Genomic DNA, 18,729 nt, shown 5'->3' with positions numbered 1-18,729 from the left:
AGCCCGAGGAAGTGGACCGCTTCGCCCCCTCCCTTTAAATCATTAAAAAGAAAAGGCCGGGGATGGGATCCTGGGCCTGAAATCGGCCTGGAAGGGGAGCCACGCCCTCTCTCTTAAAAAAAAAAAGGGTAAAGCACTGGGGGATAGGGTTCCTGGGGCAAAAATAGGCCCTGGAGGGGGCCATTCTCTTTAAATCATAAATAAAGAAAAAGTAAAGGCCGGGCACCGGGGAATGGTGTCCCCAGGGCCAAAATTGGCCCAGGCAAGGGGGCCTACACAGCCTTTCTTTCCTAAAAAAAGGGAAAAAAGCATCCAGCAACTTGCCGGAAGCCCAGCACCCTTTCTCCACCACTCTGCAAATGCTCCTCCTGGTTTGCTGTGTTTTGGGGAAGGAAGTCCCCTTCTATCAAGAGGGTCCTTGTAGGCAAACTAGCCCTCCTGTTACCTCCAGTAAGTCCCACACAGTGGGATTGCTGTTAGGTCTTTGCAGGCCACGCCCCCTTTCTCCACCACTCTGCAAACACGCCTCCTGGCACGCTGCTGGTTGGGAAATTAAGTCCCTTTGGATCCAGATGGTCATTGGCGGCCAACAAGCCCTCCTGTTACCTCCTGTAAGTTTCACACAGCAGGATTGCTGAGAGGTCTTTGGCAGCCACGCTCCCTTTCTCCACCATTCTACAAACACACCTCCTGGTGTGCTGCTGGTTGGGGATAAAGTCCCCTGGGCTCCAGAGGATCCTTGGGGGCCAAGAAGCCCTCCCGTTACCTCCAGTAAGTCCCTTACAGCGGGATTCCTGAGAGCTGGTCGGAGGCCCCACCTAGTTTCTCTACCACTCTGCAAATGCGACTACCAGTTAAAAAACACATAGAAATTCACTCATAGATTTTGGAAAACCTTCGAAATTCATTGAAAAAACCAAAGGTTACAGGGATGTTATAGTTAGGAAATAGAATTAAAAAACCTTAGAAATTCACTGAAAAAACCAAAGGTTACAAGGACGTTATAGTTAGGCTCAAATTTCCATCGTGCAAAACCAGTGAGATTCAGCAGTTATAGTTACCTGAGCGAATTATAACTTACGCCCCCGCAATGCACTGCTTATGACCTCACACATTACAGCACTCACAGCAGCCAACTCCCACCTAACCCCACTTTAAAATGTTTATTTGCACAAACTAAATGAGCCACCAACAATACCCCACCTGCCCCTAGAAGATGCCAAGACATACACATACCTGAAAACTTAACAATGACACATAATGGAGAACCTTTCCTTTTAGGTGACAACCTAAATAACAAAAGACAAATCCTAATATTCTCTCCAGCAGATAAGTTACTAAAACTGAGACAATGTGAAACGTGGATGATGGTTGGGACTTCAAAATGTGTCCAAAAGCATTCACCCAGATATACACCATACATGGTGAATATCAAAACACAAATATTCCTTTTATATATTCTTTACTACCAACTAAACAAAGTAGCACTTACTACTACCTTCTAAACCATATAAACAAAAAGCAAATAATTGCTACCTCCAAAAAATTATCCGAGACTTTGAGCAAGCCATGATATAAACCATTCTACAAATTAACCCTCACACAGCCATACAAGGCTGTTACTATAATTTAAATCAAAGTATGTGGAGACACCTCCAAAAGCTTGCACTAAGTGTGGAATATTCTACAAACAGCCAATTTGCCTTTGAAATCAAACAAATGAGATCACTAGCCCATGTCCCTGTCGCAGAGGTAGCTTAACACTGCAATCTACTAATAGAAAACCCTTTCTACACTTTCTGGGTTGGCAGACTCTATTGCTCAGGTCACCGACGTCAACTAAAATTTCAAAAATCATGGTGAAATGCCCATGAAAGCACTTGGCACAGGAAGCCAAAACAAACATCGCAGTGGAAGGATGGCACAATCCACTTTAGGGAGAACCCAACGAACACTATACACATTAAAAGAAGCATTACAAAAAGAAAAAAGCTACCAACAACTAAGAATAAACAATCTATTACCCATATTGGCCCTAAACCTAGCAAACAAATCAAAAGAATATACAATTCTACAGTGTAAAGTCAAACTCTTCATAAATAAAGGAGGAGACTACTTAGAAATGATAGCCAAAGGCGTATTATAAAATAAATATTAACCTACCAGAGTCCTCAAAAACTCTGACAATTTCTTAATTAACATGCCAAACCTTGTATTTTTTTTAAATATTAACTATAATATTTGATTACATCAGTCAAAATATTTATTAAAATTCCAAATTTAAGGGGGCATGGCTTGTTCGCCAAACATTTTAGTTCAGCTCTGTACTGCAACCTATCATCCAATGCTATCCCGCAGCTATATGTGTGAGAACCAACTGCCATCATATAGTTTGGCACCCTAACAGGGAATCTGGCATTCTAGGAGAGTTTTGCCCCCAGGGATGCTGCCGGTGTGGCTGAGAATGAGGGGCTGGAGAGGTGCGGCGTGGCCCGCTGTGGCATTGGCTGCTGACGCAGGGACCCAGTGCCCACAGAAAACCCAAAGCAGAGATCCGGACACAACGAGTGGCCGACCAAGTGGTCTTGCAAGACTGCTTTGCAGATGGCGGGGGTCCCACAGTGCCACTAGTTGCCCTGCAGATTCAGTGGATGACAGTGACTGGGGCCGTGCCCACTACCACAGCCTTGATCATAAGATGTGCCAGACGGGTGCAGAATCTGTGGCTCAGCAGCATATACAGCAGTGGGGAGGTAGCTGGTCGCTGGGTGGCCACTGTACAGCAGGAAGCCTTCAGCGTCGGTACAAGATGTGCAGAGGCCCATATCGGTGAGGATTCTTCGGCTGCTTCTCCTGCACCCTCCCTGATGCTACATAGTGAAGAGCTTGATTGGGAAACAAGGAAACCCTACCCACAAGGAGCCTGGGTATTGTGTGCTGTAAGGAGACAATAGCTCATGCGGATTAATACTTAACAATATAGTACGTAATCTTAAAATAATAATCAAAAAAGAAACGGGGAAAAAAAGGATGTCAGAAGAAAAGGCAAAGCCGTACACGCTGGTTCTTATTTTGTGAAGAATGATCTTCGTTTATATTACTAGAATATTTACACAAAAGGTGCACATAGATACACAATACAATTTTGACATTAAACAAACAAATTACAAGTTAGTGTCCCAATGAAAAAAACCTTAAACAAACAATTAACATACCATACAACATACAAACAAGGTTTTGATTTCACTTTACAAAGGCAATCACATACAATTAATAATTCAAATTGGCAACACTTAATTAATGTAGGTGTTGATTAGTGAATTGCCTATCGCGTCAACGGCGTTTCGACCCTGTTCCAACTTAGAGGGTCTCGTCAGGACTGTCTAATATAGGGACACCTGAAAGGAGAGTAATGAATGTGTGTCAAAATAAGGGGGGGCCAAAAAGTGGGAAGGAAGAAAGAAAAAAGGTGGTACTCCTATCTACCTTAACGTCCAGGACTGGTGTATATACAGTGACACCGTGTTCGAGGTGAAAGGATAAAATATACTCACAGGTACCCAGCCGGGTGCTGTGTAAGAACAAAAGAAAAAACATTATTATCCATACCATAATCCGATCCTTAATTGATCAGGTAGAGACCCGAGGTTCTACTCACCCCTGTGAGAGGAAGCTCACACGGAGGCAGTGGCCCACTGTGACTCGATGTAATCGTAATTGTGCGTGATGTAGGGGTACTACTATATTCCACACCGATCGAAGTTCCAAACTTTAGTATAGCTGTCACCTCGTGGTAGCGAGTCCGATCAACTGTAGTAGAAAATACACAAGAGCGGTGGACGATCGCATTAAAAAGATTTATAATGGGAATAGGTCTATTTGCTCTGCAATTCTCTTGAAAGAATGCTCCTACCTCTCTTCCTTCTGCCGGGTTCCGAATATCCCGCGAAGTGCTGCAGCAGGCGAACAAGGTCCTGTCTGCGAGGTACGATCACAGCGATTGGACCGTGAATAGAGACTTTAAGCCTGATTCGCTAAAAAACGTCCAATAGGGAGCGTCGAACAGTGGGAGTGTTTAGGACGCGAACGTGCCGTTGCTAGGTAACCAGGACCTGCAGACTCATAGTCGAGTTTAATTAGGAGGCTTGCAATTGAAATCAGTCTGGCCGTGTAAAAGGAGTGAAAGCCGTACGCCGTTCTCAGCCGCTAGCTTAATAATAGTGGAGGAACCCATGTGAATTTCACTATGCCGATGTGGTGGGCCTGCATTCTACGGCAGTGATCAATCAGTAGGAACTTGATGAGGCTAGTGGTATAGGCAAACAATTATCATAGCAATGGTAGGGTTTCACGAGGGGACAGTGGTTGTCAATATCAGACTAAAATGTACGGACATCGGTTCTCGCATGTAGCAATAGCAATAACTCTGATTATTTAAACACTGTACAGTGAATGTTACAATTCAAAAAAGAAAACAATGTTGAAAATATTAATTGGTTTGAAACAATCAATAATAATGCACATATATGACAGACACTACAGCAAGGTTTAAAAAACGTTGTCTTATCCAAGACAATATGCTTCAATCAATAGTTAACTTATCAGTCAACAGGATTCTTATTTAATACATGTGAAAGTGGATCCATAACCTTCTACTTTATACATCACCAATTGTCACACATGTACAAATCAGGCTAATTATGGAAATGCATCTCATGGACTCTGTGAATTTTCAGTTGGAATAATATTCAGACAATGTGTTAAGAGAAATGCTAGGTACACAAGCAACACTGATTAGGAAAGGGTAGTAATAAACCCTCTCCATTCCTCAGCTGTATTCAGTCCCTGTAGTATGGAGTTAGTACGTTCAATCCAACGACACTCTAGTCGTTGCAATATCTGTGTCAGATCTCCACCTCTTTTCGGAGCAATCACTTTATCTATTACCTGCCAGCGAATATCATTGGCAGTGTGCCCTTTCTCTTCAAAGTGATTGACCAATGGGGCATTGGGAACAGAATTCCTGATCCTGCTTCGATGCTGTCCTATGCGTGCCTTAACAATTTGTTGTGTTTGTCCAATATACGGTAGTCCACAGGGACACAGTATGCAATACACTACATTTTTAGTATTACAGTTGGCGAAGAAATTTAGTAATTGATCAACTTTTCCATGGGTGAATTTTTTGGTGTTTACTGTAAATTCACAGGCGACACAATTACCACATTTGTAGTGACCTTTAACATCTGGTAAGCCCCAGGTTGATTCCAATGATCTTAAATTTTGGCATGGACTCTCCATCGATGATCTTACAAGATGATCTTTAATATTTTTGCCTCTTTTAAAGGCAAACATTGGTACGTCAATGCTAGAGTCTATATTTTGAATGATGTGCCAATTTTTTGTGACCAATTTTCGAATAGCATTCGTGTGGATACCAAACGTGGTGACACAGATCAATTTGTTAACCTTGGTTTTCTCTTTAGGAGTAAGTAATGTCTCTCTAGGGCAAAACCAGGCTCTTTTTAAAGAATTCTTTACTAACCTTTTCGGATATCCCCGAGTCAACAATTTGTCCTGTAGAATACACGCCTCTCTCATATAGTCCTCTTTCTTGGTACAATTGCGACGTATTCGCAAGAATTGTCCATGTGGCAATCCATCTCTCAAGGCCCGAGAATGGTGACTATTGTAAGCGAGTAGTGTATTACGCTCAGTGGGTTTTCTGTGCAATGAAGTATAGAGTTTACCCTCGTCATGTGAAATGTTAAGGTCTAGAAAGGCAATGCAGGACTCATGTATGGTGGATGTAAACTTAAGGTGTGGTTGAACTGAATTTAAATAAGAGACAAAATTATTAAACTCAGGGACTGTGTCAGACCAAATCAAAAAAATGTCGTCAATATATCTTTTCCAACAATTGATTTTTGAGTGGTAGATGTTGGCGTTGGTGAGGACAAATTTGTGTTCTAGATTATCCATAAAGATATTCGCCAAATTTGGCGCAAAAATTGCGCCCATATTGGTTCCGGAGCATTGTTGGTAGTACTTGCCTTCCGAAACAAAGTAATTGTGTGTTAATGCAATTTGCAAAAGTGTGACAATAAAGGAAGTAGGTACCTGATGAGGTGTAGGTCTAGTATCAAGTAAATCCTGGATCACCTGTATGCATTCCTGCTGAGGTATGTTTGTGTATAATGAGGTGATGTCCAGTGTAGCTAAGCGGTCTTTGTTGATGTCATAGGGTCGATCTTCCAATAAATTAATCATGTGCATTGAATCTCTTACATAGGTCTCCTGAAGAGGAACATAGTCTTTTATAAAAAAGTCTATAAAATGACCAATGGGTTCAAGAACTGAACCGCACCCTGATAGTATAGGCCGCCCTGGAGGGTGGGTAATACTTTTGTGTATTTTCGGGAGGGTGTACAGAACCGGAGTTCTAGGACAATCGATATTTAAGAATTCAAACTCTTTCTTACTCAGAAAACCTTCTTCAAAGCCTTCTGTCGTTATTTTAAGTATTTCTTTTTTAATATTCACTAATGGATTCATATCCAGTTTTTTATAGTGTTTTTCTTCTCCTATTTGTTTTCTGATCTCGATGTCATAGTCGTCCCTGTTCTGTACAACAATCCCGCCGCCTTTATCAGCAGGTTTCAGGACAATTGTCTTGTCATTTTTTAAGGACAATAGTGCTTTGCGCTCATCTAGGCTGATGTTGTATGGAATGAATTTAGTATTTTCTTTCAGTTTGTCGATTCCTGTTAGAATTACTTTTTCAAAAGTCAATAACTCAGGTGGCATCATCCCATTACTAGGATAGAAAGTCGATGGTGGTTTGAGGTTTGTGTTCGAATACTTCAAAGGGATATCTTTATCTGCAAAAAATAATTTTAAACGAATCTTTCTGAAAAACTGATAGAACTCTGTTTTTAAATTGAAAAAATTTGTGCGTTCTGTAATTACAAAGGATAGTCCCTTACTTAGTAATGAAATTTCTGAGGTGGATAGGAGGTGGTTGGACAGGTTAAAGATGGGAATGCTCTCTGTCTCAGTGCCTACTAATAGGGTTGCGGTCCCCATTGGTAATGTTTGTTGCGGGTCAGAGTTCTATCAGTTTTTCAGAAAGATTCGTTTAAAATTATTTTTTGCAGATAAAGATATCCCTTTGAAGTATTCGAACACAAACCTCAAACCACCATCGACTTTCTATCCTAGTAATGGGATGATGCCACCTGAGTTATTGACTTTTGAAAAAGTAATTCTAACAGGAATCGACAAACTGAAAGAAAATACTAAATTCATTCCATACAACATCAGCCTAGATGAGCGCAAAGCACTATTGTCCTTAAAAAATGACAAGACAATTGTCCTGAAACCTGCTGATAAAGGCGGCGGGATTGTTGTACAGAACAGGGACGACTATGACATCGAGATCAGAAAACAAATAGGAGAAGAAAAACACTATAAAAAACTGGATATGAATCCATTAGTGAATATTAAAAAAGAAATACTTAAAATAACGACAGAAGGCTTTGAAGAAGGTTTTCTGAGTAAGAAAGAGTTTGAATTCTTAAATATCGATTGTCCTAGAACTCCGGTTCTGTACACCCTCCCGAAAATACACAAAAGTATTACCCACCCTCCAGGGCGGCCTATACTATCAGGGTGCGGTTCAGTTCTTGAACCCATTGGTCATTTTATAGACTTTTTTATAAAAGACTATGTTCCTCTTCAGGAGACCTATGTAAGAGATTCAATGCACATGATTAATTTATTGGAAGATCGACCCTATGACATCAACAAAGACCGCTTAGCTACACTGGACATCACCTCATTATACACAAACATACCTCAGCAGGAATGCATACAGGTGATCCAGGATTTACTTGATACTAGACCTACACCTCATCAGGTACCTACTTCCTTTATTGTCACACTTTTGCAAATTGCATTAACACACAATTACTTTGTTTCGGAAGGCAAGTACTACCAACAATGCTCCGGAACCAGTATGGGCGCAATTTTTGCGCCAAATTTGGCGAATATCTTTATGGATAATCTAGAACACAAATTTGTCCTCACCAACGCCAACATCTACCACTCAAAAATCAATTGTTGGAAAAGATATATTGACGACATTTTTTTGATTTGGTCTGACACAGTCCCTGAGTTTAATAATTTTGTCTCTTATTTAAATTCAGTTCAACCACACCTTAAGTTTACATCCACCATACATGAGTCCTGCATTGCCTTTCTAGACCTTAACATTTCACATGACGAGGGTAAACTCTATACTTCATTGCACAGAAAACCCACTGAGCGTAATACACTACTCGCTTACAATAGTCACCATTCTCGGGCCTTGAGAGATGGATTGCCACATGGACAATTCTTGCGAATACGTCGCAATTGTACCAAGAAAGAGGACTATATGAGAGAGGCGTGTATTCTACAGGACAAATTGTTGACTCGGGGATATCCGAAAAGGTTAGTAAAGAATTCTTTAAAAAGAGCCTGGTTTTGCCCTAGAGAGACATTACTTACTCCTAAAGAGAAAACCAAGGTTAACAAATTGATCTGTGTCACCACGTTTGGTATCCACACGAATGCTATTCGAAAATTGGTCACAAAAAATTGGCACATCATTCAAAATATAGACTCTAGCATTGACGTACCAATGTTTGCCTTTAAAAGAGGCAAAAATATTAAAGATCATCTTGTAAGATCATCGATGGAGAGTCCATGCCAAAATTTAAGATCATTGGAATCAACCTGGGGCTTACCAGATGTTAAAGGTCACTACAAATGTGGTAATTGTGTCGCCTGTGAATTTACAGTAAACACCAAAAAATTCACCCATGGAAAAGTTGATCAATTACTAAATTTCTTCGCCAACTGTAATACTAAAAATGTAGTGTATTGCATACTGTGTCCCTGTGGACTACCGTATATTGGACAAACACAACAAATTGTTAAGGCACGCATAGGACAGCATCGAAGCAGGATCATGAATTCTGTTCCCAATGCCCCATTGGTCAATCACTTTGAAGAGAAAGGGCACACTGCCAATGATATTCGCTGGCAGGTAATAGATAAAGTGATTGCTCCGAAAAGAGGTGGAGATCTGACACAGATATTGCAACGACTAGAGTGTCGTTGGATTGAACGTACTAACTCCATACTACAGGGACTGAATACAGCTGAGGAATGGAGAGGGTTTATTACTACCCTTTCCTAATCAGTGTTGCTTGTGTACCTAGCATTTCTCTTAACACATTGTCTGAATATTATTCCAACTGAAAATTCACAGAGTCCATGAGATGCATTTCCATAATTAGCCTGATTTGTACATGTGTGACAATTGGTGATGTATAAAGTAGAAGGTTATGGATCCACTTTCACATGTATTAAATAAGAATCCTGTTGACTGATAAGTTAACTATTGATTGAAGCATATTGTCTTGGATAAGACAACGTTTTTTAAACCTTGCTGTAGTGTCTGTCATATATGTGCATTATTATTGATTGTTTCAAACCAATTAATATTTTCAACATTGTTTTCTTTTTTGAATTGTAACATTCACTGTACAGTGTTTAAATAATCAGAGTTATTGCTATTGCTACATGCGAGAACCGATGTCCGTACATTTTAGTCTGATATTGACAACCACTGTCCCCTCGTGAAACCCTACCATTGCTATGATAATTGTTTGCCTATACCACTAGCCTCATCAAGTTCCTACTGATTGATCACTGCCGTAGAATGCAGGCCCACCACATCGGCATAGTGAAATTCACATGGGTTCCTCCACTATTATTAAGCTAGCGGCTGAGAACGGCGTACGGCTTTCACTCCTTTTACACGGCCAGACTGATTTCAATTGCAAGCCTCCTAATTAAACTCGACTATGAGTCTGCAGGTCCTGGTTACCTAGCAACGGCACGTTCGCGTCCTAAACACTCCCACTGTTCGACGCTCCCTATTGGACGTTTTTTAGCGAATCAGGCTTAAAGTCTCTATTCACGGTCCAATCGCTGTGATCGTACCTCGCAGACAGGACCTTGTTCGCCTGCTGCAGCACTTCGCGGGATATTCGGAACCCGGCAGAAGGAAGAGAGGTAGGAGCATTCTTTCAAGAGAATTGCAGAGCAAATAGACCTATTCCCATTATAAATCTTTTTAATGCGATCGTCCACCGCTCTTGTGTATTTTCTACTACAGTTGATCGGACTCGCTACCACGAGGTGACAGCTATACTAAAGTTTGGAACTTCGATCGGTGTGGAATATAGTAGTACCCCTACATCACGCACAATTACGATTACATCGAGTCACAGTGGGCCACTGCCTCCGTGTGAGCTTCCTCTCACAGGGGTGAGTAGAACCTCGGGTCTCTACCTGATCAATTAAGGATCGGATTATGGTATGGATAATAATGTTTTTTCTTTTGTTCTTACACAGCACCCGGCTGGGTACCTGTGAGTATATTTTATCCTTTCACCTCGAACACGGTGTCACTGTATATACACCAGTCCTGGACGTTAAGGTAGATAGGAGTACCACCCTTTTTTCTTTCTTCCTTCCCACTTTTTGGCCCCCCCTTATTTTGACACACATTCATTACTCTCCTTTCAGGTGTCCCTATATTAGACAGTCCTGACGAGACCCTCTAAGTTGGAACAGGGTCGAAACGCCGTTGACGCGATAGGCAAATCACTAATCAACACCTACATTAATTAAGTGTTGCCAATTTGAATTATTAATTGTATGTGATTGCCTTTGTAAAGTGAAATCAAAACCTTGTTTGTATGTTGTATGGTATGTTAATTGTTTGTTTAAGGTTTTTTTCATTGGGACACTAACTTGTAATTTGTTTGTTTAATGTCAAAATTGTATTGTGTATCTATGTGCACCTTTTGTGTAAATATTCTAGTAATATAAACGAAGATCATTCTTCACAAAATAAGAACCAGCGTGTACGGCTTTGCCTTTTCTTCTGACATCCTTTTTTTCCCCGTTTCTTTTTTGATTATTATTTTAAGATTACATACTATATTGTTAAGTATTAATCCGCATGAGCTATTGTCTCCTTACAGCACATAGTGAAGAGCAGTCTATGATTCCCGTCGACTACGGCCCAGGTGTAAAGACTGAGCAGGGCACCTTTCTGGTGGTGGACTTGGCAAGGAGGCATATGGCAGTTGCGGGGCCCATACCAACATCACAAGCAGTGAGAGGTGCCAGGACTTTGGACACCTAAGGTGGGGCGAGAAGTGGTAATCCTACCCACAAGTGACGAGTAGCCATCTAGCGACACATACCTCCCGGGGGTAGAGGTCTGTGCAGCACCATTGATGAGCCCAGTGGGGTAACCCCATTGGATTAGCCCCACTCACGATGCGGCAGGCTTCCCTCTCATAAATGGATCTGGATTTTGGTGCCCCGGAGCCACAGAGACATCGTGCCTGAGATTACACCCCTGGGGTGGTGTATGCCTTCATCAGTCTCGCCTACCGACAGGGCGGTTGGGTGTCCCCGGTCTAATATGACATCAGGAAAAGAAGAGTTGTTAACACAGGCCGTGGCTCCCTATGGACTTGCTATCTGCGGAGGTGACTAGTGGAATCAATTTGGGATCCCTTGTGCCCCATCATGGGGGCATTCAATGATTCAGTGACTCAGCCCCCATCCTACCTGGCACTCTCATCCTGAGTTGGGGCCTGGAAACCCGACTGCTCGTGCCACCCCAAGGAGACTAACTGAGGGTCGGGCAGGTCGGTGGTGGAACCAAAAATGCGCAGAACCGAAGATTGCACTGACACGCACTCGCACAATATGACTATGGACAAGGGGCAGCCTAGAGCCAAACAAAGCACACTAAATATATACACCCAACTGAGCAAGCCTTCTGCGCAGGCAGAAACAGGAATCCATACAGATGCAGTCCTGGATGATGCTGCCCTTCTGGTAGCCACCACACAGTCTTGTGACGCCCTTGATGCCAAGATAGGAACTGTGGGCTCAGAGGTTAGACTGCTCAGACAAGACCTTCGTAATGCAGTCGAACGGATCACCGAGGAGGAAACCCGGGTATCAGGGGTGGAGGTCTTTATCGCCTCCCTACAGCAAAAAGTGTCAAGGGAGCTTGCAGTCCACATAGAGGGGGCCGCTAAGCAACGCCTCAGTGACTTAAACACCAGCTATATGCTCCAATACCCTGCAAAACTATCCATCTATCAATCACAGAAAGTCTTATTTGATACCCCAGGAGAGGTGTTCTAGTGGAAGGATGAACAGAGTCATCACACACCACTGCGTCTGGAGTCGAATTCCTCTCAAGGTGACAAACAGAACAAGACCACCTGAACTGAGACTGCGCATTGTCAACAATACCACGCGTCCTGGCGGTCCCCATGGTGAACGCAGATGACTCGACGACTGAAGGTGGAGTTGCCAACCTCATAGACATCTGGAGCTGACTCTCCTAAGTGACATTGAACCATAAGTACACTAGTTTGGGCTTTCCTATATCTCACATGTGTACAATGGTATAGATGGCCACACAACATAGCGAATAGGAGTCTCCCACCCTCCTATTAACAATGAATTAAAACTTAAAGAGAAGTAAAGAAAAACCATTTAACTTGGCTGCGGCATCCCGGGCTGCCCTCCTCCTTTTCATTGCCGTCTCTGGGAAAACTGTGCATGTGTGCGCACCCGCGCATGCGCATTTCTCACGAGAAAAAAGAAGCTAGATCTACTGGTTTCAAAGTCATCACCGAAATACCATTTACATAGACTAGTGAAGCTTGAAACTTAATGATTGCTACTGACTGTCTCTTTCATTGCCTTATGCTAGCCTGTGGGAAGGCTTCTTGATCGCTTGGTACTTGGGCCAATCCCTGCTAGAGAACTACGCTTTTAAAAATAACTTCTGCTGTTTCGCGAACTCTTAGTCTTAAGTGGGCAGAAGGCAGGTTGTGCTGCAAAACTACATGTCCTGCGTTGCCAAACAAACCTAGCACAATAGTCCTTGGAGGTCTGATCGACGTTATGGTGATGAGCGCTAAAGCGTTTGTAGAGGGTTATTGAACAGTGATAAGGCTGTGGTACAGAGATGTTGGGTGTGTGAGGGGATAAGGTGCGGTATGTAGGTGCTGGGAGAAAGGGGTGTGCTGGAATTTGTTTTGGCATGCAGCGTGTGTCTATCTGTGAGAGTGGGTGCAGACGGGGTGTGTAGGGGTGATGGAGGCTGTGATAAGCTCTGCTGAGGGTGTGATATTAGTTGCTAGTTGTATGTAGGGCATGTCCAAAGGTCAGTTGTGGGGGTGCCGGCTGTGAGGTAGCCATGCTGCAGGGATGCTGAGGTGTGGTCCTGTGCTGGTGTGCTACAAGGCTAGGTACGTGTGTAGGCAGCGAGCTGAGGGTCCAGGGGTGGTTTGGAGTGTGGCTGGTCTTGAGAGTCCGACCTGGGTGTGCACGGTGATGGTGCTAGACGGGAGCTGAGGGAGGTGTACAGGTGTGGGTATGATGGTAGAAGCTAGCGGGTGGTATCAGGATGAGGCATGGGGTTGGCAGGACCTGGGTGCTGGGACGGATCACTGTCCAAGACACAGGCAGGAAATGCTCATGCGGCATCTACTGAGGCAGCAGAGGGGGCGGTGGCACGGGGCATATTGTTCCGCAGCAGCCACATTACGAGCACTCTGACAGGAACTGGCTAACGTGGGCGCTCTCAGCCACAAAGCTCTCACAAACCTCCTGCCGCAGGAATGTGGCTCCTAACACCCACAGCAAAGGCCCTGCCTCATGCCCAGAATACGTCAAACATCCCCTTAAAAGTATTTCCCAGCATGCAGTTCTATTGGCATTCCCACCACCAACTGTCAGTGGCATCTTCAATGTTATTTTTAGAGGGACGGAGGCACCCACGAGGCCACAGATACAATGAGTGAGACCATCTCCAAAAGTCTGTTGTAAAGAGTGTGCTCACATATATTGAATAATTAAATCTGACTTTGAATGGATGTGTATATATTTTTATCTATATGTGCATATATAGACGCACATGTATACTGCACATGTATTTAGAACCTCTGATTTAAAAATTTTCAGCAAATGTATAGGCTCCTGTATAGCCTCAAACAAACCCTGTTTTGCAGTGAAAGGTAGATGGGTGACTGAATGTGTGCTGCAAGGTGCAGTGTCTGTTTTTCTGTGTTACTATTGACACAAACAGCAGCTGCAGTAGTGGGGTTCAAGGGCACTGGCCCGATCGGGGCCCCCTCTAGCGACGCCTCTGCAGCAGGCTTTGGACCGGTACGTACCCCCCTAGGCCAGGAGTGCGGGGGCATGTTCGCCATAAGTAGGTAAATCTGCTCTCACAAGAAATGCGCGTGCACACCCTCATGCGCAGTTTTCTCAGAGACGGCGATGAAGAGGAGGAGGGCAGTCCAGGGATGCCGCAGCCAAGGTAAGTGGTTTTTCTTTACTTTTTATTTAAGTTTTAATCAATTGTTAATAGGTAGGGTGGAGGCGGGGGCTGGCCAACTAGGCTCCTGTGGAGTGTGCGGAGATTTGCCTACTCCGCGTTCTCCGAGGAACGCAGAGTAGACAAATCTCTGCACACTCCACAGGCAGAGCAGCGGTCTCTGCCCGAGGTTACCTGAAACGTCTTGCTCAACTATGGGAGACATTTGAGTTACACCCTCAGCAGGCCTGGCAATATCTGCAGCTACAGCACTGCCTGAGGTGATGTCTTGGTCCTCGTCCTTGGACCCTGCAATCCTTGCCAATAGTAGACTATCTGTCGGTGTGAGGCCAGCACAAGGGGGTGATGTCGGGGCACACTGACAAACCACTTATTCTCACAACCTCTCTTGCACAGCCTCCGTGCAAATTGGCAGGCACGCCTACAATTCACAGTCGAAAAAGAGGACTGAGTGAAGGTTATGGAGGCCCTGGACAAGGAAGCCCGTGAGGCCCAGCTGAAATTCTGTCTTTTTAAAGACCCTTCATGAGCGGTACTGGACCCCTATGAAGCTGCACTCGAGGTGTTGAAGATTTCCAGATGCACACTGCGACCTTCCCCACATTCTCTGCTACTGCCCTTCTATTCAATCTTCCTGGTCCTATATCAGGGACACCCTGGGAGGGTCCATGCCCCTTCGCCTTCCCCTCAACCCTCCCGTCATCCTTCTGCACAAATTCAGAGACTCCCTGGATATTACTCTCTCACAACACCGCCTCCTACACACGGTGCTATCCACAGCCAAGCTTTGCATCCTTTGGCAATGGAGGTCACCCAACCCCCCCTCGCAAGAGGTCTGGATGGTGGCGATGATTCAAACAGCATCCCACAAATGCGTTATCTATGGCATTCAGGATCAGGCAGAGATGTTTGTGCAGACATGGGCTCCCTTTCTTCGGGAGGCCCCACACTAATGTCCTAATAGCCTCTCCAGATGTCCCCGGCCCACCTGTCCAGATTGCGGCAAATGCCGAGAAGTTTAGGCTCCCACCTCCTCCCACTTCCTTATCCCTATAGAAAATCCCAGTCATCCTTCCACACAACCCTTACCCTCCCTCTCCTCCACCCCTTCTTTCCTCCCCCCCTCAATGCACACTACTCCTTCCCCGTTGTCCCCTTTAACCCCTCTCCCCTCTCAATCAATCAATCAATCAATCAGTGCGAGGGTCTCAAGGCGCTGGGGGAAAGGGTTACGTCACTGTTCAAACAGCCAGGTCTTGAGTTGCTTCCTGAAGGATAGGTGGTCCTGGGTCAGCCGAAGGTGGATGGGGAGGGAGTTCCAAGTTTTGGCTGCAAGGTAGGAGAAGGATCTTCCTCCAGCGGTGGCTCGGCGGATGCGTGGTAAGGAGGTGAGGGCGTGGCTGGTTGATCGTAGCTGGCAGGTGGGCGTGTAGAAGGTCAGGCGGTCGTTGAGGTACTTTGGGCCCAGGTCGTGGAGAGCCTTGTGTGCGTGGGCGAGGAGCCTGAACGTGATTCTTTTGCTGATGGGGAGCCAGTGCAATTCTCTCAGGTGGCCGGAGATGTGGCTGTGTCGTGCGGAGGCGTTCTGGATGCGTTGGAGTCTGTTTTGAAGTTTGGCTGTGGTTCCGGCGTAGAGGGTGTTCCCGTAGTCCAGTCGGCTGGTGACGAGTGCCTGGGTGACGGTCTTCCTGGTTTCGGTGGGGATCCATCGGAAGATCTTGCAGAGCATGCGCAGGGTGTTGAAGCATGATGAGGAGACGGCGTTGACTTGTCTGGTCATCGAGAGGGAGGAGTCCAGGATGAAGCCGAGGTTGCGTGCATGGTCCGTGGGTATGGGGGTGGTGCCCAGGGCAGGGGGCCACCAGGAGTCGTCCCAGGTGGAGGGCAATGATCCCAGGATGAGGACTTCCGTCTTGTCTGAGTTCAGTTTCAGGCGGCTGTTCTTCATCCACTCGGCGATGTCTTTCATCCCCTCGTGTAGGCTAGCTCTGGTGGTGGCGGGGTCGTTGGTGAGGGAGAGGATCAGCTGGGTATCGTCGGCGTAGGCGATGATGTTGAGGTTGTGTTGGCGTGCGATGTCTGCGAGGGGGCTCATGTAGACGTTGAAGAGGGTTGGGCTGAGTGATGATCCTTGTGGTACGCCGCAGATGACTTCGGTGGCTTCGGATCTGAACGGGGGGAGGCCGACTCTCTGGGTTCTTCCGGCGAGGAATGAGATGATCCACTCTAGTGCCTTCTCTTGGATTCCGATGTTGCTGAGGCGATGAACTAGGGTGCGGTGGCAGACAGTGTCGAACGCTGCGGAGAGGTCCAGGAGGATGAGGGCCGCTGTTTCCCCGTTGTCGAGCAGGGATCTGATGTCATCGGTGGCTGCGATCAGGGCGGTCTCGGTGCTGTGGTTGGCTCGGAAACCGGACTGTGAGGGGTCAAGGGATCCGTTCGTCTCGAGGAAGGCGGCAAGCTGTCTGTTGACGGTCTTCTCGATGACTTTGGCCGGAAAGGGGAAGAGCGAGATGGGGCGGAAGTTCTTCAGGTCGGTGGGGTCCGCTGTGGGTTTCTTCAAGAGGGCGCTGAGCTCGGCGTGCTTCCAGCTCTCCGGGAAGGTGGCGGTGAGGAAGGAGGCGTTGATGATGTCCCGGAGATGGGGTGCGATGATGGCGTCGGCCTTCTTGAAGACGTGATGGGGCAGGGGTCGGTGGGGGATCCGGAGTGGATGGAGTTCATCGTGCGGGTGGTGTCGTCGGTGCTGACCGGGGTCCAGTTGCAGAGGGTGGTGGTGGCGGGCGTTGGTTCGATGGTTGGGTGCGTGGTCTGTGCGCCGAAGCTGTTGTGTATGTCGGCGATCTTGCGGTGGAAGAAGGCGGCGAGTGAGTCGCAGAGGTCTTACGAGGGGGGGATGTTGTTGTTTCCGGCGCTGGGGTTGGAGAACTCTTTGACGATGCTGAAGAGTTCCTTGCTGTCGTGGGCGTTGTTGTCCAGTCGTTCTTTGAGTGCTTTCTTCTTGGTGGCGCGGATCAGCTGGTGGTGCTTGCGGGTGGCGTGCTTGAGGGCGGTCCTGTTGTCTGTGGTCTGGTTGTGGCGCCAGGCCTTCTCGATGGTGCGGCAGTTCTTCTTGGAGTCCTTGAGTTCGTTGGTGAACCAGGGGGTTTTCTTGCAGCCGAGTCTGCTGGGAGGGTTCTTTAGTGGTGCGAGGTCATCGGCGCAGGCGGTCAGCCACTGTGTGAGGTTGCTGGCTGCTTCGTTGGGGTCCGTTGTGCTGGTGGGAGGGTTCAGGTCGAGGGAGGTGGTGAGCTGCTCGGCAGTGATCTTGCTCCAGCTCCTGCGAAGAATCTGTTGCGGGTGGTGGTGTGTCGTCATTCTTCTGAAGCTGAAGTGGACGCAGCTGTGGTCAGTCCAATGAAGTCCGGTGGAGTGGCTGAAGGAGATGTGCTTGCTGGAAGAGAAGACGGGGTCAAGCGTGTGGCCGGCGTAGTGGGTCGGGGTGTTCACAAGTTGCTTGAGTCCGAGGTTGGCGAGGTTGTCCAGCAGGGTGGTGGTGTTGTTGTCATTGTTGTTCTCCAGGTGGAAGTTGAGGTCCCCTAGGAGGATGTAGTCAGCGGAGGGGAGGGCGTGTGGGCTGATGAAGTCTGCGATGTCTTCGCTGAATTGCGAGCGAGGTCCCGGGGGTCTGTAGATGAGAGTGCCTCTGAGGGTCGTCTTGGGGTCGGTGTGTATCTGGAAGTGGAGGTGTTCGGCGGCGGTGAAGGTGTTGTCGGAGTTGGTCGAGATGCGGATGGTGTTTTTGTGTACGATGACGATGCCTCCTCCCATCTGGTGATCTTGTATCCGTCCGGGATGGCGATGGCGATGTCGGGCGCTGAGAAGGCGTTCATCCAGGTTCCCTCCTGCCAACTCCCCCTCCACGTCTGCCATTCTTACCACTATCCTTCCCCCACGCTGTGCTTTCCCTCCCTTACCACCTACTGCCACCCCCCCTCCAGTTCCCTCCCCCCACCATCAGACACGTAGGCAGACTCTTGCTCCCCCTAACCAGTATGAGCAGCCGCCATCATGCAATCACAGTCCGGCATACCGATCTCCTCCTTAGGGATACTGGCCAAGCCGCTTCTTCACCCGTACCTGACATCCCCCCACATCGACCCATAGAATCACCCCCTAATCACAACAAACCCTGCTCCCCCCTCAATACCTATCACCGGTGCTTGAGACTTACGATGCTCCTCCTGCTCTGA

Source organism: Triturus cristatus, chromosome 1_1 (assembly GCF_964204655.1).
Source record: "Triturus cristatus chromosome 1_1, aTriCri1.1, whole genome shotgun sequence".
NCBI lineage: Eukaryota > Metazoa > Chordata > Amphibia > Caudata > Salamandridae > Triturus > Triturus cristatus.
The sequence above is the reverse complement of the archived record's forward strand: the minus strand, read 5'-3'. Positions refer to the sequence as shown.